The sequence below is a fragment of the Protopterus annectens genome, chromosome 1.part2 (genome assembly GCF_019279795.1).
Source record: "Protopterus annectens isolate FY-2018-M chromosome 1.part2, PAN1.0, whole genome shotgun sequence".
NCBI classification, from domain to species: domain Eukaryota; kingdom Metazoa; phylum Chordata; order Ceratodontiformes; family Protopteridae; genus Protopterus; species Protopterus annectens.
Genome location: NC_056727.1, coordinates 1,004,168,683 through 1,004,194,193, shown reverse-complemented (window position 1 = coordinate 1,004,194,193; position 25,511 = coordinate 1,004,168,683). Strand labels below are relative to the sequence as shown.

The 25,511-nt window shown below is 38.0% G+C and overlaps 1 protein-coding gene across 1 annotated transcript in view; it reads left to right on the top strand.

Annotated features, from left to right (window-relative positions):
- The first annotated feature begins 1,661 nt into the window (after positions 1-1,661).
- RIMS3 (regulating synaptic membrane exocytosis 3) overlaps positions 1,662-25,511 on the top strand; it is a 1,682,810-nt gene continuing 1,658,960 nt past the window's right edge. Inside the window, exon 1 of the mRNA XM_044059968.1 lies at positions 1,662-1,860. The gene's annotated coding sequence lies outside the window, so the exon portion shown is untranslated. The remainder of the gene's footprint in view (positions 1,861-25,511) is intronic.

The window sequence follows — 25,511 nt, the reverse complement described above, 5'->3', positions numbered from 1 at the left end:
TCAGGTTAGGGAAATGTGTCCTCCATGACCTAAGTTACTGCTATATGTTGCTAGGTTCATACATGTCAAGGCTGATGTAGTTATCCATCATTATTTTTTGACATGCTTTGTCTCACTGATAAGCAGAGAAAGAAGTCCATGGCTGTCACAGTAAGAAGTCTCACATTTACTGGCAATCAAGATTACCTTGGTCACCTTTAAAGCTTATACGTGTTTGGAGTGACAGTTTTAGAAAAGAGATGTGTGCTGAACAGCAGGCTGAGTCAGTGTGCTAAATGGCTGAATCACATGTGGTGAAATCCATCCTCAGTTAAGGATCCCATGTCAGAGAGACAATGCGATAGATTATAGGCTTGTCCAGTAATAATCCTGTTAAAAGGGAAATGGTATTATTTCAGTCACATCTTGAAAAATCTAATCACTACAAGGTTTCCCTTTACATTAACCCTACAAGTTTTCTCTTGAACTTTTCAGCAATGTGGTGCCGTCACTCACAGTAACCCCCATTATTGAATGAAATGCCATCTTGCCTCTTTCAAAAAATACTGCAAATAATAAGCCAGCTTTTACTACTGTTTCCAGAAAACTCAGTTTTGTTTCACCACAGGGGATGCTCCTTGTGCTTTAGAAAAAGATTCTGTCTGTAGACTTTACTAGTTCATATCCTTCTGCATTGCCTGTGATCAGTGATGTAGTTTTAAAGTATGTGCAGCACCTATCTTTGTCATGCATTATTCTCAGCAGACTTACAATTAGACACCTACTGTTGCCTGCATTGCATCTTCTAGTGATGACTGATAGAGTAAGTCATGTAGCTTTGATAGGGTACAAGGCTCCTGCCAGAAGTCCTTGTCTGAATCTGAAAAAAATATAACAGGCACTTCCTACTCACAACAGCTGACTCTGATCATAGTTGTCTTTTCATGAATGTATGTGTCAAGAATCTGGAACAGGTCATATTGTAGTATGACCTAAAATATTTTAGGCAAGTGAGTGATTAATAGTAATATTAGGCAGATCTTCAAAGTTGGTGGTAACTCCAGAATACACATTACTCATTATCCACTGAAAGATGCAATAATTGTTCCCTTTGCAATTTAGTCTAATAGGATATTGAATGACATGAGTAACATGATAACACCAGCGACAGGTTTATGATAGAAGAGATGGTCTGGGCACCCTATAGACAGACAACACTGACATAATGCTATAAGAACAGATTCTTCCTGCTCCTTAGCATACCCGCAATATGCCAAAAATCACTTCAATCTCAGGGGGGGTGCATACAGACTAGTATCATCTTTGGAACTCCTAGCTAGAAGGCATCTCAGTGGCTGTGCCTGTCTAGAGGAGGTTCCCCTCTCATTTCTAGACTTCATTCTCTTGACCCTTTATCTCAGTGAATTAAGTAGTTACTGAGTCAGGGCTACTGATTTTTTTTTTCAATAAAACAAAATAAAGTACATAAGAACACAGAGACAATGCTGATTCTCTGAAAAAAATAAAAATAAGTTACACTTAATAAGAAATATCTTCCTTCTGCTTTCTGGCTGTAAGGCTAAGTGGGTCAGGAAGGTAACCATGGTGATGCTTCAGAGAGGAGTTTACCAGTACTGTTTCTCTCGCTCTCCATCTCTCTCTCTCTCCCTCTCTCTCTCAGTGTCTTTTTGTACTCCTTACACATTCTGTCTTTCTCTCTCTCTCTCTCTCTCTACAGAAAGCTTTTAAAGATTTGTTAGCCAGACTCTTCACTACTGCTTATTACCAGGGATGTGATGTTTTTAAGGAAGAAAAAATACTACTCTCAGATCTAATTTGCAACTGATACTGTGTTTGTGAAGAGGACATCATATCACAGTGGTAAGAGCTAGTTGTCCCTAATTGTTTTCTTTCAGCATGCTTATGTTACAGCATGACCATTGCATACAAGAATGTAATGTACAGGGAATTACCCTGTGTAATGTTTGTATGGACTCTGTGGTTGCTTCACTAAGCTGATATGTTTATCATTGCAGTAATGCTTTTGTATCTGTTTCTATGAATGAAAAAATGCCTATACCTTGTTCTTTCACTACAGTGTTGGAGTAATAGTAGACATTTTCCATTAGTGAGCACTTTGCATTTCATGCTGTGAATAAGTTATTCATTTCAGCAGAGACAAGATGAATGCATGCATCTATTTAATAAATGTAATATAAATTCATAAAGTGCAGTGTTAAATGCAAAATTCTTGCATAAAATATAAATAAATGCCAGAGGCCAAGTATAAGTGAGTGAGGGAGAGTGTGTGTGTGTGTGTGTGTGTGTGTGTGTGTGTGTGTGTGTGTGTGTGTGTGTGTGTGTGTGTGTGTGTGTGTGTGTGTGTGTGTGTGTCTGTTAAGGGTGATGTATTTCTATCATTTAAATCTTACCAACTTTGAGCTGTCTGACTTTGAAATTACTTGGACAAAGGAAAAGAACTGGACTGCAGTGCATCAAGGTCTAAGATTTCCCAGGCTTATCAAGGAATGATTTTTAGGAGAAATCATACCTTTATCTAGGATTTATCTATTGCTTTGCACTGACATTTCCTGTGGTTTATCTACGCATTAACATGTTTATTTTTAATGACATAGTAGTCTCTTTTTTAACATTTACTTAATGTTTTCCAAGATGTTCAGTAAAGACTTGTTGTACTGAAGTGATGTTAAAAGTGTGAACAGTATGCATACGCTGTAATGCACGATCTTAGCATCACTGCAACAGAGGCATCGTTCTCTCTTTTGCACTTACAGGACCTAAGTACATCAACAAATACTTCTTTTGTTAAATCCATAATACTGCTGGGCTTTCTTTCTTTCCGTCTTTTTTTCTTTCTTTCCAATGTTAAATCCCAAATAATAGGCAATCATCTTTGAGCTAATTTCTGAGTTTCATTCTCTTTTACTTTCTATCTCTGTTCATAACATAGTGAACTTGTGCCTACATAACAAAAAGTCTTTACAGGTTTAATCTGAGAATGAGCAGTCTGAGATAATGTATCGCAGACAGGTTGACTAGCTTATATCCACAAATGCAGTTTTATTTGATGTTTAGACACATTCTACATGGAATGAAACTGTAAACCACAGAATATAAGATAAAGTGAAATAAGGCAGACTCCAGGGCTCGGCTGCTAACTGCTAGACTGCTTTTCTTTAAATCTAGATTGATAATCTCACAGATTGAGTCAGTTTCCAAACAGTGTTTATCTAATGAGGACAATGAAGTAAAATACCTGACAAGTGACAAGAGGGTGTGATTTCATTTTACTTTGCACCTATTTCTGCTGTAGAAAAGTATTTTCACTGGTAAAAACTATAGCAGTTGATATCAGAAACTGAAAGAGGAAAAAAATCTGTATTGGTGATCATGGTGGAAGTATGTAACTTTTAGTTATATTTGAAAAAGTTGGACATAATTGCTGAATGATATTGTAGTATTTGAAGTTTTTAAGTACTTGCATTTCAGAATAGATAGACATTGCAAGTTAGGGTGTTGACCCTACACATGTAGTAAGACCCAGTTCTTCAAAGTGGATCATAAAACAAGGAGGTAATATAAAATGGGAGAGCAATACTGAGTACAGCTTAAAAACTGGTCTCCTTTAGAGAATGTCATCTTTGTTCTGAATATTATTTAGCACTCAGAGAAAAATGTTCTGCAGCCAAGTTTTCATTGTTGTTACTATAGATCAAATTTTTTCCAAATGCATTATAAAATTAAATATAAATCAAATGTATAATGCTATGTTTCATAGTTACAAATTTGCAAAGACAGGTATTTTTACTATAAAATGTTTGTGAGTTAATTTGTAAAGCTAACGTTTATACATATACTAACATTTAAGAAGCCTATTATGTACAGTGGTGTCAAAAATGATAGAACAGTTCACACATAGATAACAGGAATGTTTGATTTCTCCCTGTGTCACAGAGAGGATAAATGTTATTAGTATGTCCTGGAAACATATTTTGAAAAATGTCATTTATAGCAAAGATAAAATCTAAATGCATGTTTGAAGTTTCATGTCTCAGATCAGTAGCTTTGAGATTTATCTTACTGGCTGGGAATTTCTGGCTACTACCTCTTGAATAGCTCACACCTGCACATTACTGCAGCATATGAGGTGTCTGAATGGGCCAGATGCATTGATTTGGAAGACAGCAAGTTCATCTAAGGATACTCTATATAAAATGCCAGGTTCAGAAAAGGTAAAAAAATGAAATGTGTAAATTTACAGCTGAACACAATTTTCAAATATTGAGAATGTTTCATAGTTCAGATTATTATTAGATGATAAAATATAATCAAAAATTAATTTTAATTGTATGTTGCTGCAAAAATAAAATGTTTTGTTTAGCAAATAGAAATATAAGCTTTGTTGTCAAATCTTTATTCAGTGGTTTGTTGCATACTGACATCAGTAGAGTTATATATTACATGATATATTGCATGTGGTCTGAAATTAACTGGTGGTCTCATGACTCTGACAATACAAAATGAAAGTCTGCATCAAGTATGAAGCTACAGCAAATTTCTAGTGGCATCGTTTTTATAAGAAACCCATTTTTGTCATCAGTGTTACAGGTACTATGTCAGATATGACATATACATTACAGAAATAATGCATGCTGTGTTTTCTTGTTTGTCAGTTGTGGAAATTGTAACAGAAGTAGGAAAGCCATTTCAAGATTATCACAAGCACAGTACAGCTTTTATCATAATGCAGGCTGAATACAAAACAGGGCAGCACATGTGTTGTATGTTTTGAAATTCTTAATATTGCAGTCATTTGCTGCTGATGTATTTCTTAATTGTCCTAGATTTATTGGGCTTCCACATCAGTATGTCTATGTTTTTTTTTTTATATATTGCACTACATACTGCATTTTTTGTGTACGTTTCTTCCCAAGTGGAACCTTAGATTTCATGTAAGCGGTAGATCTGCTATGAAAGGAATCTAAAATCAGAATGCTACAGACAGTGTCGAGCAAGCCCTTCAAAGAATATCCAGAAAGGGTTATGCTGTTTGTGATCACAAACTTCTAATCATAGAGCTGTGTACAGAGATTGCCTTATAAGCAGGTCTGTTGGAAAGTGTCTTGCTTGCTTGCTATTATGACTTAAGAGTCAGAATATTACAGCAAAGGACTTTAGTTCATATTTATGCTCACCTGTAATAGGTACTGCAGATGAATCTGTCCTACATATAACTGAGATCTTGAGAGTTCAAGAGATAATTAAGACAGCTAGTTGTTAACAGACATTATCTGAAAGTCTTTTCCCCTTGTCTTTATCTCCAGATGCATCACACATCAGCCAAGAGAAATCCACATATGAATATATTTGGGAAAACTATGCAGCCATACAAAATGCATGTAGTATTAATTAAATCAGGTATGAGGTCTTTACTTACCTGCTGATGAGGCAAAGATTGACTTTTTCCCAATGGAACATTTCACATCTGTTGTAAAATTTTATCCCAGACATTCACATTGATTTTGGCTTTGCTCATTTGTGAGATAGATATTTATTTTAGGCACCACAGTGTTGAACCACTCCATCAGGTCTGATTTGCCAGTGTCCAGAGAGCTGCAGTTCTATGACTTAATTACTCTACAGGGAAACTGACCTTCCTTTTTGTGTCATACCCTATTTAATTGTTAATTGCACATATATCTCTCCTCAGCTAAATAACTTTCTGGCACTCGCTTTCTGTATTTTTAAAATCTGGTCTACATTGCAGTATTTCAGTCCCTCTGGTCCCTTCAGAGAGATTCCATCAAGAGATTATTTTTTCGGCTGTATGGATTTTGCATCTCTGAAGTTATCCTGGTATTCTTACGGTTCACCTTTTACAAGAATTCTAAGACTTATTGCTAGGTGATTTCAGAGAAAACTAAATTCTCAGGGAAAGTATAACACTATGGGTAGCAGGGTTAAAGTTAATACTACATTTGTCTGCTAATATATTACTTATGTCCTTGGAGTCAGAATGGGTTCTATTAGTACGGATATGCTCAGTGCATTGTTGGACATTATTCCTTCATTTTCTGACATAAGTGAAGAAAGATGTGTATGCTGCTTTATATTTTCTAATGCTGTTTGGAAGTTCCTTGCTGGCATGTTTCGCTGTAGTCCTGATGAAGGCAGAGTGCGATTTCTTGCCAATTACCATTGTTTTCATTCTTTTGTTGTTCGGTTTATTAATATTAGAGTTCGCTCTATTTGAGAGATGTTCTCCTCAGGCTTTGGTCACTGCAAGGGAATGCCACAGGATTCTGGGTCTCCTGGCATCTATGACTCTCATGATATATCTGGCAAGACTACATATGAGAAAGATGCAATGCTATCTCTAGTCACTTTGGTTTCAGCGCAAACAGCCATTCTCTTTTCATATTCCATTTTTTGGATTTGTCAGAAGAGATATCACTTGGTGAAGACATCAAAACACTGAATCAAGGTCTCCAATTCTTCTCTCCTGCTTCAAAGAGGTCAGTCACTTCAGACAACTTGTACTTTGCTTGGGCTGCAGCGCCAAGGGAGTAAAAGTGCAAGGTATCTGGGACAACAAAGACAGACACAAGCACATCAATATAAAAAAGATGCTTGACCTTATTGATGCACTCAACTCTCTAAATCACATCTCGTCCCCAAGACCACTTCATGTTGTTACAGATACTATCACAGTGATATGGTACATAAACAAGCAAGGGGGAACAAGATTTTAACTCCTATTCAGACTAGCCATGTTAGCATGGATTATAGCTTTGTAGCAAACCCTCACTCTGCAGGCACATTACATTGTATCAGGGCAAAATTATGTTGCAAGCAAGGTGAGCAGGACAAAAGCACACCCTCATGAATGTAAACTAGATCGGGGGTCATCCAAAATTTGATTAATCTGTGGGGGGGTTCCTCACATAGACATCGTTTGCCTCCTTTGTGAACAATCAGCTGACAAAATTCTGCTCCAGAACTCCCAGTTGGAAATCCGGGAAGACAGATGCCTTTTCTTTTCCTTGGACAGAAATGTTTCTGAATGCTTTTCTACTGTTTCCACTGATCCTCCAAGATCATTTTGGTAATTCCCTCCTGGCCCCAGCAGCAGAAGTTCTCTATTCTTTTGGAATTAGCCAGGGGCAATTACCACAAGCTTCCTCACAGACTGGATCTACTCACACAAGAACAGGATTGTATGATACAACCAGACTACAATTAACATCAACTAATTGCTTGAATGATTTAGTTTTAATACCCTTTAGGCACTTGTTTACTGAGGATCTGCAGCAGGTGCTAACAGATTCGGATCATAGCCATATAGGGCTCTAGTCACTGGAATGAACCCCCCCCCCCCACAGCTCTTCTGGTGTCCCATCTCCCCCCATTTACTATAAACACTGCCCAAAACTGTCAGTGTGCACACTATTTTCTTCTTTACTTTTAAAATTAAGGCAGAGATATGGATTAAATTTAAAACTTTTAATTTAAATATCCTTTGTACACTAGGTTAGTCCCACTAGGCTAATAGTGGCTTCTCAGGAGAGACCCTTAGTGGTATTTAGACTACTGGGGAAATTTGACCAGGGCATTGGCCAACTTCCCCTATTTTTTTCGATAACTCAGGTGGATGTAAAAAGATCTTGCAGTACCTACCATTAACACAGGCAGACTGAACCTTATTTTAATGTCTCATACAAAGGTCCACACATTAACACAGACAGATGGAACATCAGTTTAATGCCTATAAAAGGATCACACAGTGCCCCACCCCAAAGTGCACCAGCAGTCCATCTACATTGTGTGAGACTAGAATTTACAGCCTTTTACACCAAAGACGTATATGCTACCTATTCTGCTACTAACACCACTTTCAAATTTTATAGCACAAATTTTGACAGCCATAAACAAATAGTTGTGCATTGAAAGACTTAACATGAGCAACAGTAAACTTCTCTCCCATTGAGCCTCACAGTCAGTAAACTTCTCTTCCCTTGAGCCTCATGGTCCTTGAAAATGCACTGAAGCTCACAATCATTGAAAGTGCACTGAAACTCACATTCCTTGAAAATGCACAGAAACTCACATTCCTTGAAAATGCACCTCTGTAGTTTGGAATATTTTTCCATTAAGCAGAAAAACAAAATGCATGAACCAATAAAAGACAAATTACCTATTTCAGAAGATTGCAATCAGTGAACTCTAATGATTAAATGATCAGTCTCATAGTTGGTGTAAAGGATTAAGGCTCTTGTCTCCTGTAGCCAGGGTACAGGGGGTGAGCCTGAGCAAGCTTAGTGTAAAGGATTAAGGCTCGCTGTTTCCTGGAGCCAAGGTACAGGGTTTGAACCAGAACAAGCTAACTGACTAACCTACCAGCCCTAAGTAGGGCATTATACACACACTTGTTTAAAAGTGTAAGAATCAAGGAATGCTCAGCTAAGTTTACAGAAGTCACAACATATGTTGAATTGCCATAGCAGAAAGTTCCAGTGTGTTTAAGAAATCAAATCTGATGTGTGTGCATTGTGCTAAAGATGATGTTACATCCTTAAAGAAGAAATGCAACTTTTGTTTAATTATTAAAATTAAGCTTCTGTGCCAGCTCCCCAGCCACTGGGCCCTAGGCAACTGCCTAGGTTGCCTATTGCTGGATCTGGCTCTGGGTACTAATGGTGGCAAAAAAGCCTGCTACTATAAAATCATATTTAAACAGAATGAAAAAGGTTTTCTGGTTAGTGCTTATGAAATAACCAGCAGCGATTCATGGCTAGTGTTTCGCTGCTTTTACAATACTTGTTTGGTTAATTTCCTATGGCCTATCTTTCTCCTCCATTAAGGTTAATTTTTCAGCCATTTCAGCAAGTCTACCATTGGATCCCCCTCTTTCAAGGTATTCTCATGTCAAGATGTTTTTGAAATGGGTATCACATAAGAGACCTACAAGAAAACTTGTGACTCCTCCTTAGGATCTTAATTTTGTGGTAGATAAGCTAACACTTTCTCCATCTAAATCAATTAATTTGGGTGATTTGAGGTTCTTAACATGGAAAACAGTTTAACTGATTGCTCTAACTTCTTCAAGGAGAATATCTGAGTTGCAAGCTCTTATGGTGAGTCAAGCCTATCTCATGTTCTACAGAAACAAGATTTCTTTGAGAACTCATCCTTCTTGCATGCCTAAAGTAGTATCCTAGTTTACTTCAAGCCAAACTTCATATCTTTAATATCCACAAATAACTCAATGCACAATCTTGACAAAGCAAAATCTTTCAGAACTTCTGATTTGTTCATTTTTTAAGACAATAAAGAAAAGTAACAACCTGTGCTTAAGAAGACTTTTTCCAAATAGTTGTCTCAGGCTATTACCTTTTGTTATTCCAACCACAGAAAATCTATTCCAGGCAGGGTCAAAGCATAGTCTACCAGACCCTTGAATTCATCTGTGGCTTTTTGAAATGGGTTAGACTCTTGAACTATTATAGAAGCAGCAACTTGACCCTCTGTACATACTTTTATAAAGCACTATAAGCTTGATTTCTTCTCCAGGTCTAGGTCGGGTTTTGATAGGACTATTTTCCAGGAGTCCCAGGACCCTTCTCCTGCAATCTCCCATTTGTTCTAAGCTATGTTAATTTACTATATAGCTGAGGTTATTGCAGCAGTGATCAATATGATGAACATAGCATAGCTGTGTAAGTAAAATTACCATAACAGTAGCTATATAAGTAAAATTACCATAACAGTATATGTTCAAATGATCACTGCTACAGTAGCCACTGCCTCTAACCATCCCCCTTATTAGTATTTATTTATTTATTTATTTATTTTTATGCCAAGGTGTTGACATTTGTTTTTTGTTGTTCCTAGCAATGTTAGCAATGTCTTCCCAGGGTTCAGCTTGCCTGGCTCAGTTGACATTAAATCTCTGAAGAGACTGGTGTCCAAACATTGTTTTTAGTCAGGTCATCTCAACTCAAGCTGTCTAATGGTTTGAGTGCATGGAAGGTACCCTAAAGCTTTGAAAGATGGCCAGTCATTATATTCTTGGCAGGATATAACCCATATAGCTAAGGCTACTGTAGCAGTGATCATTCAAATATGTACTGTATTGTATGTTTACTTACAGGATTGTACTTTTTCATGATTCTGTGACCATGACTTAGTATACTTAAGTAAGAGGAAGTGGAAAGCAGAGCCTGCAGGCTGGTAATTCCCCTGCAAAAACATGATATATTCAGAGCACTCTTGGGTACACTAACAGGAATGCAGTACTAGTAAGAAGATCCACTCATAAATGCAATTAAATCATGTTATAAGAGTATAAAGAATGGGGTGGAAAGTAAGAACGAGTTGGCAGATGCAGTTGCTTACTACCTGGAGCCATTATTGGTGTCTTTGCTAACCCAGATAACTATTAGAACAATTAGTGCATCCTCTTTTAACAGCTCTTCTTTTATCCTGCTGGAGGCCTACATCCTCAAGTGCCATATGTCAGCAGTCACAGTGATGGCATAAATTCTACTGGGGAGTTCTGAATAACTATAGGTGATCAGGGAATCCTTTGAAGCCCGTACCATACTGATGAGAAATACTTAGGGTATGTGACCCAAATTAAAACAGGCATGGAGGACCACGAATCACAGCTAATAGCTAGCCACATGACACGGACTCAACAGAACGTGGATATCGAGGAGCAGAAAGCCATTTCACCATATCACTCAGTATCTATCCAGGATGTATAGACAAGTTCCTCTCAAGTGCAACAGAAACTTGAAGACTTAGAGAATTTTGACTAGAGGAATAACTTTTGTATTATAGGTCTACTAGAACAGATCGGAGGCATGGATGTTTTGGCATTTGTTAAAAGGAGCATTGCACTCTACTGGGAACAACTATACCACCAGTCACAGAGAGAGAGAGAGAGAGCACACCAAGTAAATGCCAAAAATTTGCAGCCAGGTATGGCCAGACACCTCATATTGTGATGCTTAAACTTTTTAGATAGAGAGGCCATATTGAACAAAGGTGACACAGCAGGACAGCTGGTAACATGATGGGGGTATCAAGTCCAGTTCGTCCTTGACTATAGTGCTGATTTCTACAATCAAAGGAAATTTATGGCCCCATACCTGAGAAATTAAAGGGAACTGGGATATAGTGCACAGCTGAGATTTCCACTAATGCTTTCTCTGTTGAACAACAAAACTCATATCTATTTACAGTCCCCACAAGAAGTGGAGCAGTTTCTGAAGAATAAAAACCTGAATAGGGGTAACTTCCCTTTGGGAAGTCAACCATCCCAGTTAATTACCACATTGATAATATGCCCCAAAGAGTCGACCCAGTGGTTAGGGATCTGGGTGTGCATGTAGACAGTAGCCTCACCTTTGACAACCATGTGGCCACAGTAGTGAGGAAATCCTTTTATGATGCGCAACTTATAATTAAGGGCATAACATCTAGGTCCAAAGATGTCATTATCCCACTGTACTCTGTCCTTATCAGACCAAACATAGAGTACAATGCTCCCTTCAGTATGTCCCTGACCAGGCATGCAGCAAATAGATTGACCTCAAAGGTTCCTTACAAAAAGAATACAAGGTGTAACAAACCTGCCTTATGCAAAGTGCCTTAACATCCTCTATCTCTACTCAGCCCCCTGTAGATTACTGAGGGGTGATCTATGTCTGGCTCACAAGGCATCAACAAATCCCATACTTATGAATCTCTTGCATAATTGTCAGTCAAACAGTATCAGAAATACAAGTTCTAGGGACCTGAATATTGTATGTGACCTAAACAGAACATACTAAAGAGACAGATATGTGTCCCAGAGACTGTCCATCCTATGGAGCAAGCTTCCCAGCCATGTGAAGCAGAGTTTGACTATTGCTCAATTTAAGTGCAACCTAGATCAGTGAATGGGGAATAGAAAATTTACACTGGGCCTGGCACCCATGTACCTTATGGACAGAGGTAGCTTATAAATGCCTGGCCCTCAATGTCCTATTTGGATGCATGACATCATTATTCTTTTGGAAAACTTGGCTAGGCTTAGAAAGGCCCCTCCCCCAGGTCATTAGCCTAGTTGCAGTCTATGAATCTATGAATCTTATGTTGAAGCACTGCAACGACCATATCAAAACATAACCTCAAAAAAAGAGAAACAAATCAATATCTTCATCCCCCAACAAATCACCTGTGCACAGGAAAGGGGAAGAAACATGGAAATTCATAGGAGATGAAAGAGACACTGGCAACTGCAAAGCCAGCCTTTCACAGCTGTTGGTCACAACAATATCAGCTTCACCCCACTAGTAGCTTCATTAAGGAACAAGTCAAGAGGGGATTGATCCCTCGGAGCAAGATTTCGATGCAGACGAGCTGACAGAAATGGTGCTCTCCCGCCAAGCAGACCAGGCTATGAGTAGTACTGAAGGAGTCTCAGTCACTTGAACTAGGGGTCTAACTCTTATATTCAGGAAAATAATGGGGTGAATAAAGCCCCCTCACTGATGTCGACCTAACAAGTGTGAAAGGTGATTCCTTGTTTTCTTACCTTTTTGGACTTCAGTTAAGATGCACTGTTTCCGACCTTACTTTAGTGACATTGACTTGGTTCTTTCAGCTCCAGGTTTTATAGCACCCTTAACATTTATCCCTTGATTTCTCCAGCATGAGTGCCAGCTTGTTTCTTTATACATCTTGGGATGCTATTTCAAGAGACAGCTTGAGCGAGTTTACATTCCCAATTTAATACACTTAATTATGGATCAATTTAAGTTTTTTTTTATTTGTATTTGGCCAGTGGTGAACTCTGGAGAATTCACAGGCACTCACCTGGCAAACAAACTTATAAATTCCTTTTTCTTACTCATCTTACCCTTCTCTCTTTTATTTTTTTCTCTTCTTCTCTTTCTTCCCTGAGTACCTCCTCCTATTTATGTCTTGACTTTTCAGTTGTAATTCTATATCTGCATAGTGTGCAGATTTAATAGAGCTTGCCAGTTTAAAGCATTGTAATGCCTATTTGCAGTTCATAATAATTCTGGTAAAGTATTTTAAGATATTCAAATTGATTATACCATTGTAGTGATAATACAGTGTTGAACGTACTTGTTATTTAAACTTTTTGTCAGTTGAGGGATTATGTATAAGAAGTGAACACAAACGAGCCTGCAGGAATACAATGTGTTAGCAGGAATGCAAAATGGGAATCATCAGTGATTAAAGGAACAGCTTTATTAAAACATCTTAATTTGTAGTCTCCACTGATAGTTTTTCTTCAAGAGATGAAGCTAAGGAAGGATAAAGAGAGGGTTTTTTTGCAAGCATAGAAAGGGTCAGTGCATTGTAGCTGTGTGGTTAGTTCTAAGAGAGGATGGACAATTCCAGTACATCGGAAAGAACTTAAAGATGGGCTAGGAAGGTGACTCATGTTACTCATTCAAACAAATAAATAATTAATAGTATTGAGGAATTTCTATGGGAAATTTCTATGGCTCCAATGTGGATGATTCCACAGTGATCTAGGGCTTCACCCGAACTATTGGAGCAATTAAGGAAGGGGCAGACATGACTCTAATAGGGAGAGATTTCAATGCTGTTCTAGATAAGGAGTTAGACAGAATGCATGGGAGCAGGAAGAGAATGCCAAAAGTCACTGTACAAATACATAGTATGTTGCAAGATGGCAGTGTTATAGAAAATTGGTGTGCACATCACCCAAGGAAACTCCTGATGGGAATGTAGCTAGTAGACTGGACATGCGGTTCCTAAATGTTCAAAGAATGTCTCAGGTTAGGGATATCATATTGGCGCAAGCTGTGTATCAGATCACAAAATGGTTAAATTTATTTTTTTTAATTGTAGGCAAAAAGCTTTTACTGGTTGGAAATCTGCTTGTGGATTGGTGGCAGAATGCAGACGTGGAAGACCAACAACCATCCTTAGTCTGACCATATTTTAAAACAGCTTGTAAACAAACAGTTAGTTTATTAACAATATGAGGAAATGTACAGATTTAGCCTTGCAAACCCTGTTGCACAATATTTTAAAAAAAGAAGGGGAAAGTTGACCAAATCAGGCAATTAAAACAAGAATGTACTAAATCACTGTACAAACATATGAAACTATTTTATTGAGCTAAACGAATGGCCAAGAAAAGAGGAAAAAAGCAGGGAAGTCAGTATAGCTACATTAAGAAATGAGGATAAAGTAGTAACCTCTGACAGTAACTTCTGACATTAAAGAGATCAGGTGGATTTTGATGAGATGTTACCAAAGGACAGCCTCTGTTGAAGGTTTTTGACAAATTGAAGAGATCAGAAATTTCCTGTCTTCATAAGATATACCCACATTAAGATAAGAATGAACAGAAATTTTGAGAAGACCCATTAGTGAACAGGAAATTGAGGTGGCAATCCAGGGATTACTGGGAGGGAAAGCCCCTGCTCTGGATGGGTATGCTGCAGAGCTACATAAGTCTTCAGGGGACACACTATACCCAAATAACTATACGTCCATATCCCTGATCCATGTAGACCTTAAAATCTATACAAAAATCCTTACTAACTGATTGGATAAGATTATCCCACAATTTGTGTGCCCTAACCACTTATGGTTAATTAAAGGCAGACAAGGGGACCAGACTTGATCTGGCTATGGCTGCACATGCATTTTTTCCAAGTGTCAGACGCATTACTGGCAACACTTCTCCTAGATTTCCAGAAAGTGGAATTTTCTATGCACATGCTTACAAGTCCTAGGGTTCCAGAGGAGTTTACTGGCTACTGCAAATTACTGTATGTTAACCTGTCAGCACAAATTACTATGAGTGAAGTACTATCAAAGAGAGTGCTTATAAAGTGTTGAACCAGGCAACTATGCCCCCTGTTGCTGCACCCATTTATCCTTGCTGCTTTCATTACAGACTACATTTTATAGCAGTTGTATTGAAGTAAGGGTCAGGCTAGCTCCAGATCCAGCTCCTTTCTCTCGACATGGTATGCATATGACAGTGTGTTATGGACAGGAGACTCAGTAAATATCATAGATCCCATTATTAGATCTTTAGAGACTATTGGCCATTATTCTGGACTACATTGAATAAACAAAAAAATGGTCATCTTCCCAGTTCAACACACAGACATGCTCCTCACTGCAGACTAAAAAGAAGTTCCCATTTAGGGCAGTATCAGACTGCAAATACATGGCAGTTATCATGCCAAGGTGTTTGGAAAATATCCTAGAGTGTAACACTAACTTTATAGGATGTTTCATTTTGATAAAAATAGTTCACCTTAAAGTACAAAGGCTACCCGATTTAAACAGACCAGAGGCAATCACAATGTTTCTGCTGCTTAAAATAGTTTTTCTCATTGGGCATCTACTCCAGACAGCTTCCCCAAATACACTTTCTAAATGGCAGAAATTAACAGGAAACTACCATTGGCTGGTAAAATTCACCATGTTAGTAAAAGGAATGTATTTATGTCACTTGATAATGGTGGCTTTGGCCTCCTCAACCTACTGGCCTACAGATGTGTGCATAGTTTATTTTTCATAGGACAAGGATCAGCCCTTCTCTAGTATAGGTTGGACTGAAATTACACTGTTGGATATTCTCCATAAACACACCAAGAAAAGCTGACTCCTTCAAAATACGGGACCCTGGGAGCATGGAGAACTGTGATTACAGATGGAGGAAGGAAGGGGGTAAACTCACTGATGATTTCTCTAACTCCTGTATATAGTATAACCCACAGATTGCTATAGAAATGAAACCAATTGGTTGGGTGGAATGTTTTGTAGTGGGAATAGTATATGTGAAACACCTTTTATAACCCATCTCATCAGACATGATTCCCTAAACAGAATTAAAAAAAAAAATTCCCCATAGTGAATATAAAGTGGTGGCAGTATTTGCTTATTAGTAGCTGTTGTCATCTAATCTCCAACTCCCCCCCCCCCCCGCACACACACATAGCAGGAAGAATTAAAACAAAGGAGGGATGCAAGGCTCCCGCTCTTATGGTACTCTAGAGAAAAAACTTAGACCTTTGAGAGATAGTTATGACTTAGCAATTCCAAGCATGGGAGAATGTTCTACAGCTGAGACTTGGGGGAAAAGAATGGGTAAGTTGCCTGCACTCTTTAAATGACAGAAGACTCCTACCTTTAATGGGTTTACATTGGCAAAATTAACTTATAATTGGTAGACACTTTCTAATTGATTTGCCAAGTGCAACTTTTTTAAGGGTAATAGCTGCTGGAGGTACAAATTTAGGAATGCAGACTAAATACACATGATGCAGCTCATATGAGGCACACTGTCTGCTATGAACTATTACTTACTTTTAGAATTCTCCCCATTGTTTTGGCTACTAGAACTGGTTCCAGAGAGCTTCAAGGCCCCTAGCATGATTCTTTGTTGGATAAAATGTGTAATATCGACCCTACTATTTGGAGAGTGGAAGGAAACCCTCATAACTGGTTGAACATATTTCAGAGATACAGTGATAGGCTCAAAAGCTGGTCCTGTAAGCATCTGCATAAGAAAGAATAGTCCACTGCATAGTGTACTCTTCTAAATGTTTTAGCAGAATGTCAGTAAACTATGTTTACGTATTATAATTGTTTTCTTATGGTCATTGCCATAAATGTAAATTAAATTAGGTTAATGTTGATAGCTAGTTTAATCATCTGTATGGATCTGTCACTTTTCTATAATATACAATAAAGTTTGTTATGAAAAACATGATTTATTTACTTTTAACTAGTTTTCTTTGGAAGTGGACTTACACGTTAATGGAGTTTTTTCAGTGTTTGCATTTGATAGTTTTGCTTTCATTGTTACATCATTGGTGTTTTTGAAGCTAAGCCTATATTGTTAGATAGACTGCATGCTAATAACTTGACCACAAGGACTGCTATAATTTTCTGACTGGATACAAACATCTGTAAAAGTTACAATGTTCAGTTAACATCAACTCAGGCATCTGCTCCTTTCCTGCATATAGAATTTTAAAATGATCTTGTCTCAAATATTGTTTTCAAAAATGAAAATCAGCTAACAGAAGGGAGGGGAAGGGCATGCATTTAGGCAAAGAGGAAGAATATATTATACAACAGTAGACAGTGAGCTGTAAAAAAAGAGAAGCCACTTACAGAATCTGAGCATGAATGAACATAGCAACAAGTTTAAGTAACTCTCTTTTTTTAATAATCCATTAATTGAATTCTAACAGCTCTTTATTAAAATGCACACCAGATCATAATTATTTTATAAATTGCACTTGGTTAATTTGAAATTATTTGATATATAGAAACTCTGATAAGTTAAATAGGCAACAAAATGAAGCTTATTAAGGCATTTTATCTTTATACAGCTTCTGCTACCTGTATTTTGGAAACATTTGCATGTATTGCAATGGATGGAACAATTGAAGGTTATCAATAACTACAAGACAGTTGTTGAATTCTTGTATGAGATAGTAAAGTCACATAGGAACTGGTCATTATGGCTGCTACTGTGATTTTTAAAAATATTAAACTCATTTCAATATGCTGAGAACAATACATCATTCTGATTTAAAACTGAGTAAATTAACAATATTAAAGGATACCAGCAGTGTACAGATTGACATTATTTTTAACTTTTTTTTAATTTAACATTTGTTTACCAGGAAAGTCCGACTTGGAACAAAGCCAATTTGCAGTGGAGGCCCAGGGAGAAATGCTCCTGATGCATGTCTTTGAATTGTTTATTAATAGGTTTCATGTAGTTGACAAGCTCACATTATGTTCTGAAGCTACGAGCTAGAATACAATGTCCAACACACATTTGTCCCTTTTTTGTAATGTAAGACACTTCTGTATGCCTTATATGATGCAATGATTTTGAGTAATACAGACCTTGCTAAAAATGAAAACTTACTAGCCTATTGCTTTACAATGGTCTAGCTGTCATGACTGTCGGTTAGTTGAGTTTTAGTTATTCAGTGGGTGCTTCAGTTTACTGCATGTAGCACACAACATGCATGATATTCCTCAGAAAAGTTCAAATAACTGGCTATGACTTAATCATATACAAAATGTGGATGTGTAATACAAATCACCGAGGTGACGAGCGTAGTTACATTTTATTTTGCTACTTTGTTTTCTGTAATATTTTGCATGCTTATAATGCAAAACATATATATATATATATTTTCTACAGAGTCAATGATAGCTAAAGCAGTACCAGGAAAGGCTAGAGTAATTAAAGATATTAGGTTATTGCATATGGATGTTGTAGAACAGCAACTGTGTTGTAACAGGAGGAGGAGTTTGTAAAGGGATGTTACTTCGGTTCTAAGAGCAGAACAAAGAAAGCAAAACCATGAAACTGGACAGTATTAGTAAATACTGGTATAACTGCACTTTGATACCTACAGTATTAACCTAACATATACTTTTCAACAAATGTGTACCCTTTCCACTTTCAATTTTATGCTTAGATGTAGTTCAGCTCACAAATGGTTATACCTGTAAAGTATGTATTTCACAAGACTGGCAACTGCATCTGGCTGACAGAATAATGGATCTGTCATATTTACTACTCAGGGCTCATGCCTTTTGTCATCACATACTGCATATAGAATAATAAAATAATACAGTTAAGGTTTGACTATTTTCAGACTCCAATGATCTCCTACTACTCAAAATAAGTAACAAAACATATTTATCATGCACAGTATCACTTTATTTATATGTTTATCTATGTCTGACTGGGGAGGGGTATGGAAGGAGTTTTTACTATGCCCAGTATGTTTTAGTTGATTGTCATTTTGGGCTGGATGTTTGCATAGTCCCATAGCTATGCACAAAATACTACAGAATTTTTTGAAGTCCTCACTAGCTGCAAGACCTAGATATTGATGGCCAGTGATTTGTATCCTGCATTATATGTGAGAAAGGCCAAGTAGTAATGGAAGTGTCCAGTAAACGAGACACATCCTGACCTTACAGTGATCCATGTGGATTACATGTGGGAAAGATGCACATAGAAGTCGAATGAAGAATGTTGGCAGGATGTAGCTTCTTATATTAGAAGTTATGAGGGGGTCAAAAGTGACTTTTTAGCCCAATTGTAGTGACCATCTGCATAATGTCTATCTATGTTCCAGTCAATGACCTTCTGGGCACGGTTCCCTTCTCTGTCTCCAGCTGATGAACCTTCAAATATAGTTCTCATGCAAAAACTCAGGAATGGTTCAGGACTGACCTTAACCCAACTACTTCTCAGTAATATCTCTCTTTCTGTCCCAGACATTGACTTTCTGGATACTCTGCCCTTCCCTGTCTTCAGACATACCCACAGAGGTCTCAGAGAATGGATCTCAGATTCTAAGTGACATCTGTGATGGCAAAAGAGCACCAGCGGTTGACAATGGAATCTGATCTTGGAGAATTATGGAGGAAGACAGGAGTGTGTAGGGGCTGGCATTTAATATCATTAATCAGGGGCCCAATTCCTATACCCTTTATATATATATATATATATATATATATATATATATATATATATATATATATATATATATATATATATATATATATATATATATATATATATATATATATATATATATATATATATATATATATATATATATATATATATATATATATATATATATATATATATATATACATATATATATTTTTTGCTTTTGTTTTCCAGGTTTGTCCAACTGACTTTAGTGAAAAAACACCCTTTCCACTGGAGACCAGAGATAAAAGCCCCATCATTTATTTATTTATTTGTTTGTTTGTTTGTTTGACATTTGTTGGCCAAGTTAGTCCAACTGAGCAAAATCCCTTTTTCAGCGGAGGCCGGGGAGAAAAGCTCTGAAATTAGTACAAATCAATAGTATAATAAATCCAAAACTGTATAAACTAATCATACAACTAGTATAACAATCAAAGTGTACACACAAATAGTATAAACAAATCCTAAGTGGAAACATTTGTACATCAGAAGTTATTTACAGATGTATACCCCTGCATTTTGAGTGGTATGTAGCAGACACAAGAGCCAGACAATAAAAATAAATCCAGGATGTAGTCATTTGTACATCAGAAGTTACATACAAGCATATATCACTACACTTTGAGTGATACAGTAGCAAATATATGTGCCTAACAGTATCAGAGGTTGTTGATAGAGCTCAAAATAAGAGAAAAATTCATACAGTACTAGGAAAGGAGGAATAAGTGGGTTACGTGAGTAGAGACCAGAGACTAGAAGAAGTTATTGTGAGTAAAGTAGGAATAGAGGGTGGAAATTCAGGGCAATAAGTGTATATGAGAGGAAGAAGAGAAGGATAGATGAGAGGAAGAAACTGAGGGAAAATAGGAACCTGTTATTGTGGGTGGGTACAGTATATTACAACATTTGTAATCTGACAGCTAGTAACTGCATGAATAGACATTAAGTAATATACATTAACAATTGCACATTAATTTCCTAATTAGATTACATTCATATGAAATAAAGACAACTATTACAGTATAAAAGATAATTTTGCATTATTAGATGTTGAACATTGAGCATTTGAAGAGGTGTATTATTGGGTTTATGAAATAGCTAGATTATGTGATCAGTGCTTTTAAATTCAAAGAAATGGCGGTGAGGGAAGGAACTAGGCAGGGCAGAAATGTTACTATTGTAGTTAAATGGCAGAGTATAAAGCAGTTCATAGATAATGATATATATGGCTATCATAAGGTGTATTTTAGAAGTACAGAGATGGGGGGTTAGCAGTGTCACAAAACTTTGTACATGGCTGGGAGATGCTAGCAAAACCATTAAGGTATAGAGGAAGACTAGCTTTTGGGCCTACAATTCTGAATCAAGAGAACTAGTTTGACAATATGGCAAGCTAAAGATAACAGAGATATTTATCCGGGAGATTTACAGGAGCAGAAACATTCATCTGACAGGTGATGTCTTAGTTGTGTTTTAAATTAGTTTGCACTCTGAATAGATTTCAGCGGTAGTGAAATAAGATTCCCTAGTTTAGCTATACCTTTTGAATATTTAAAGTGACCTGCATTATTACATGATTTGGTTATAGTGATTACTGATTTTTCTCTAGAGCATAACATTCTATTAGGGGATTAGTGTTGTATTACATTGTTAACGGCTGGACAATTTCCTTGCTTATACAGAAGTCTGCATTGTAATTAAAGGTAGGTGAGATGACAGTTCTGACTAACCAGTTTAATTCTCTAAGGTCTAGGCAGTGGTGTATTGTTATAGTTCACTGCAAAGTTGGCTATTTTATTATAGCATTGCTCAAGTTTGGACAGCTGAGGGACATGAAGGGTAGTGAAGATTGAGGCAACATAAAGGGGAGATGGCAGTAAAAATGTAGAAGCTATACATCTTTTATATAATGTACCTAGTGTTTTGTGATTTTTTTCTTAACCATGTGAGATACACAGTGGTCATATTTCAACTGGGCATCTATGATGACACCAAGTAATTTTGTATGATTTACATGTAGTATTGTGGTGTTGTTGGCAGAGACAATAGTGAATACTGTTGTTTTGGCAGAGATGTATTTTGTGGTAAAAAACAGTAATTTAGTTATCTTTTAAGGTTATTAGCAGTCATGAAATATTTAGCCAAGTTTCAATCAATAAAAAGATTCTTGTGTAAGGTCTTGGTGTTTAGAGACAGATTTGGCAAAGCAGATAAGGGTTGAGTTAATGAAATATTTAACTTTTGTAGCAGTGTAGAAGTCATTCATGAATATGTTAAAAATTAGTGGGCCTAATATATATCCTTTTGGGGCAGCAATGGTTACAGGCAAGAAGGTGGAGAAATCACTTTTCTAATTCACTTCCTGTGCTCCGTTTGAGAGGTAGCAATAGTACCACTGCAGTAAAGAGTTTGGGAGCCCTTAGGATGAGAGTTTATGTAAGAATTTCTGGTGGGAACAGTATAAAAATCTTTTGATAAGTCTAAGAAGATTGTGGAGACTAGGCTTCTGGCATTTACCTTGGTGTTGGCATCCACATCTACATCCACAACTCCTTTATTCCATTTTTCCACATAGGGTCAGGGTACCACTTTAAAAGTAACAATCATCTTGAGACAGTATTCTCATGGTCAGGTGGCTGTTGACAGTATTAACAAAACATAGATATAGATATAGATATAGATATAGATTTATATATAGATAGATCTATAAAGAGAAATACACCGACTGAGAGAGACAGAATGTGTGTGTGAGGATGGGGATCAGCTAACATTTTAGGAGAAAACTGGAATACCTAAGGAAAATTCATGTAAGTATGGGAAAACATTCAAATTCTACACTGACAATAACTGGAGGTCAGGAATGAACCCAGACGTTAGGTTATTGGGCATGTGGCTATAAACCTGGATGTGTGAAAACAGTATGGAAATAAGATTTGAGGATGTTTGATATTGTCATGGTAACAATGTGAAAAGTCACTGAAAGCTATATTAAACCTCTAACTAGCCTGCATCACATTTCATAACTCTTTCCATGGCCTGTAGAGCAACTTCCTCTGCTCCTTGAAGTAGATAAAATTGGTATTTTTCTCCTCCCTCACATGAAATCCCTGGCATTCTGGTGATTTAAACATGCTGGCACATGATGCCCAGATTCCATTTTCCATGCACATGTAGAAACATGGGCTGCTTCTTTAATTATTCCTGTGTAAATATGTTATACTCCAATTACACTCACTGCCTCTCACTATAGGGTTTCTACATCACCAGCTTTTCTCAAATGCAGTGCATTGATCCTGAAATGCAAAAGAAAGCTCCTTTTAAAGCACAGTTGCTCAGTTGCATAGGTTGCTTTAATGTGACTGCTTACTGGCAAACTTCATCATTTACTAACTCACTAAAGCTAACAGTTTTCAACTCTCTCTTACTTCCTAGTTATTAGTCATGAAGCACCTGTTCACTTGTAACATCAAATAAAAACAGAAACACATTTAGTATACTTGAGATGTTCATTCAGTCCATCTATAAATAGCTCGTGGTGGACTCCTAGCTCTGATGGACAGTCATACGGCCAGATTCACGAAGGCTTGTACGGAGTCTTAGAGTAGAGTAAGACTCCATGCAGCCATCATGTCCGACGAGCGATTCAGGAACAGCCTGTAGTGGTGTGTAAGAGAGCTCCTAAAATGGCTGTTATACGGACAGGGCTGGGATATGCAAATTACCTCAATTGCAGGCGAAAGGCATGCAAATGAGGTAGATTTGCGATTCAGGAAACCCGAACCTGTCCGAGTAAGAACAGTGTTATTTGCAGAAATGTATTCAGTTGACAACTGAGTAACGTTCTGCAACTAGCAAAACGGAGCCGTAACAGCTCCAAATAAAGGTTGCATCCAGTGCAGGAAGCATGCCAATGGCCAAATATACGGCCATTGGAAATGTTTCCTGATGCAATATGAAAATAAAAATAATTTTTTTTTATTCGCCGATTTCCAATGTTTAAGCATAGCACAGCGCAAACGGGCTGCGCTCTAAAATCTAGAATACTAAAAATTAAAACCCACAAATGTGGATTTTATTGAAATTGTTAATGTACAATGCAAGGGAATGGCAGGCTGAAGACAATATGGCCACCGAGTAGAGGTTGCTAAGGGGGGAAGCTCAGTCTAAGACATGTAACCAAGCATCAGTAGGCAATCCTATGTAAATGAGTGTTAGGATAGTGAATCACAAGTTTACATAGCAAATGAGCGCAGTCAGTGGAGTGTAGGAGTAGGATATAGGGAGTAACAGACTAGAAGATAGGTGACATCATGAGGGGGGTATGTATGAAAGAAGTGAAGCTCTTTGGAGCAGTGTGGCATGTGTCAGCTGTCATTTATACATCATGGAAAGAGGTGTGTCAACAGGTAGGCTAGGGAAAGCCAAGAAATGGAAGGTGTATGCCGTGGATAACACCAAAGTTTCTTGGTGAACAGGTATGCGCATGTGTGCGCACGTGTAAACCCGAGTAAGACAGAGTGCATGCGTGTAAGCATGAGTGCACGCGTTTAAGACAGAGAAAGCATGTATAAGGCTGTTTAAAGAGTTGTAAGCGCATTTGCGCTGGTGTGCGTGCATGTTAACCCGAATAAGCAAGTTTTAGTCCGTGTAAGCATGTGTGCGCATGTGTTAGCTGCTGTGCTCGTGTTTGCGCTTGTGTGCGTGGTGATCCCCCCCCTGAGGAAACAGAAAGGAAAAAGGAAGCACAACAAATAGTAGGAAGCTACCAGGCAGTACTAGCAGAGCTAGCAGGTGAAAACAACCTGAATCAGGCAATTACACAGGCAGTACACTAGCCCAGCCCAGCCTAGCACTTAAAACTCTGCAAACAACAGTCCAGTATGTTTCTCACAACAGACACTGCAGTAAGCTAATAAAAGTGAAAACTGAAAAAGCTTTACTGAGACAAAGAAATGTTAGGGGCTGCCATTGCTGTTATAAGGCGACATATGCAACATTCTGAGGGTGGTAACAATGGAAATGCTGCTGGACAATCCACAGTGAGGAGACGGAGAAGAGTGTGCAGGCCCAGGGTAACCTACCAGGGGCTACATGAGCTAGAGATAGTGGAGCGCTATTGAGTGGAGAGAGACCTCCTGCAGCAAATTGTTGAGCTATGCAGGCCACGCCTCACACACAGAACCAACAGAGGGGAACCCATCCAGTGGAAACCAAGGTATGTGTTGGCCTAAGAATATTAGCAACAGGTACCTTCCAGAGACCAACTGGTGATATGATGAGGATATCACAGGCATCAGCATCCAGGGTACTACACCAGTTCCTGGATGCCATGTCAGCACATGTCGGTGATCATGTATATTTCCCCAATTCCCGTGAGGTATTGGCCAGCAATATGCATCTCTTCCAGCAAATAGCGGAATACCCTGAGGTAGTGGGTGCAATAGACTGCACGCACATATGCATCAAAGCACCAGCCGATGAGCGGGGTAGGGTCTACTTCAACCGCAAGGGCTTCCCCTCCATCAACTGCCAGGTCATTTGTGATGCCCGGGGCATAATACTGAATGTGTGTGCAGGCTGCCCTGGAAGCTACCATGATTCTCATATCTGGCATCTCACGCAGCTGTACCAGACATTTGCCAATGGGGACATCCCACATGGTCACCTAATGGGGGATGCTGGCTATGCACTGGAGCCGTGGCTGATGACACCCATCAGAAACGCACACACACCTGAACAGGAATGCCATAATGAAGCACACGCACAAACACGTAATGTAATAGAGCGTGTGTTTGGGCTGCTCAAGTCACGGTTCCAGTGCCTGGACACATCTGGTGGAGCCTTGCAGTACTCACCAACTACATGTACCCAAATTGTCATGGTATGTGCTATGCTACATAATATGATCCTGTGAAAACAGCTGCAGCAGGACCAGCATAGGCCTGGGCCAAAC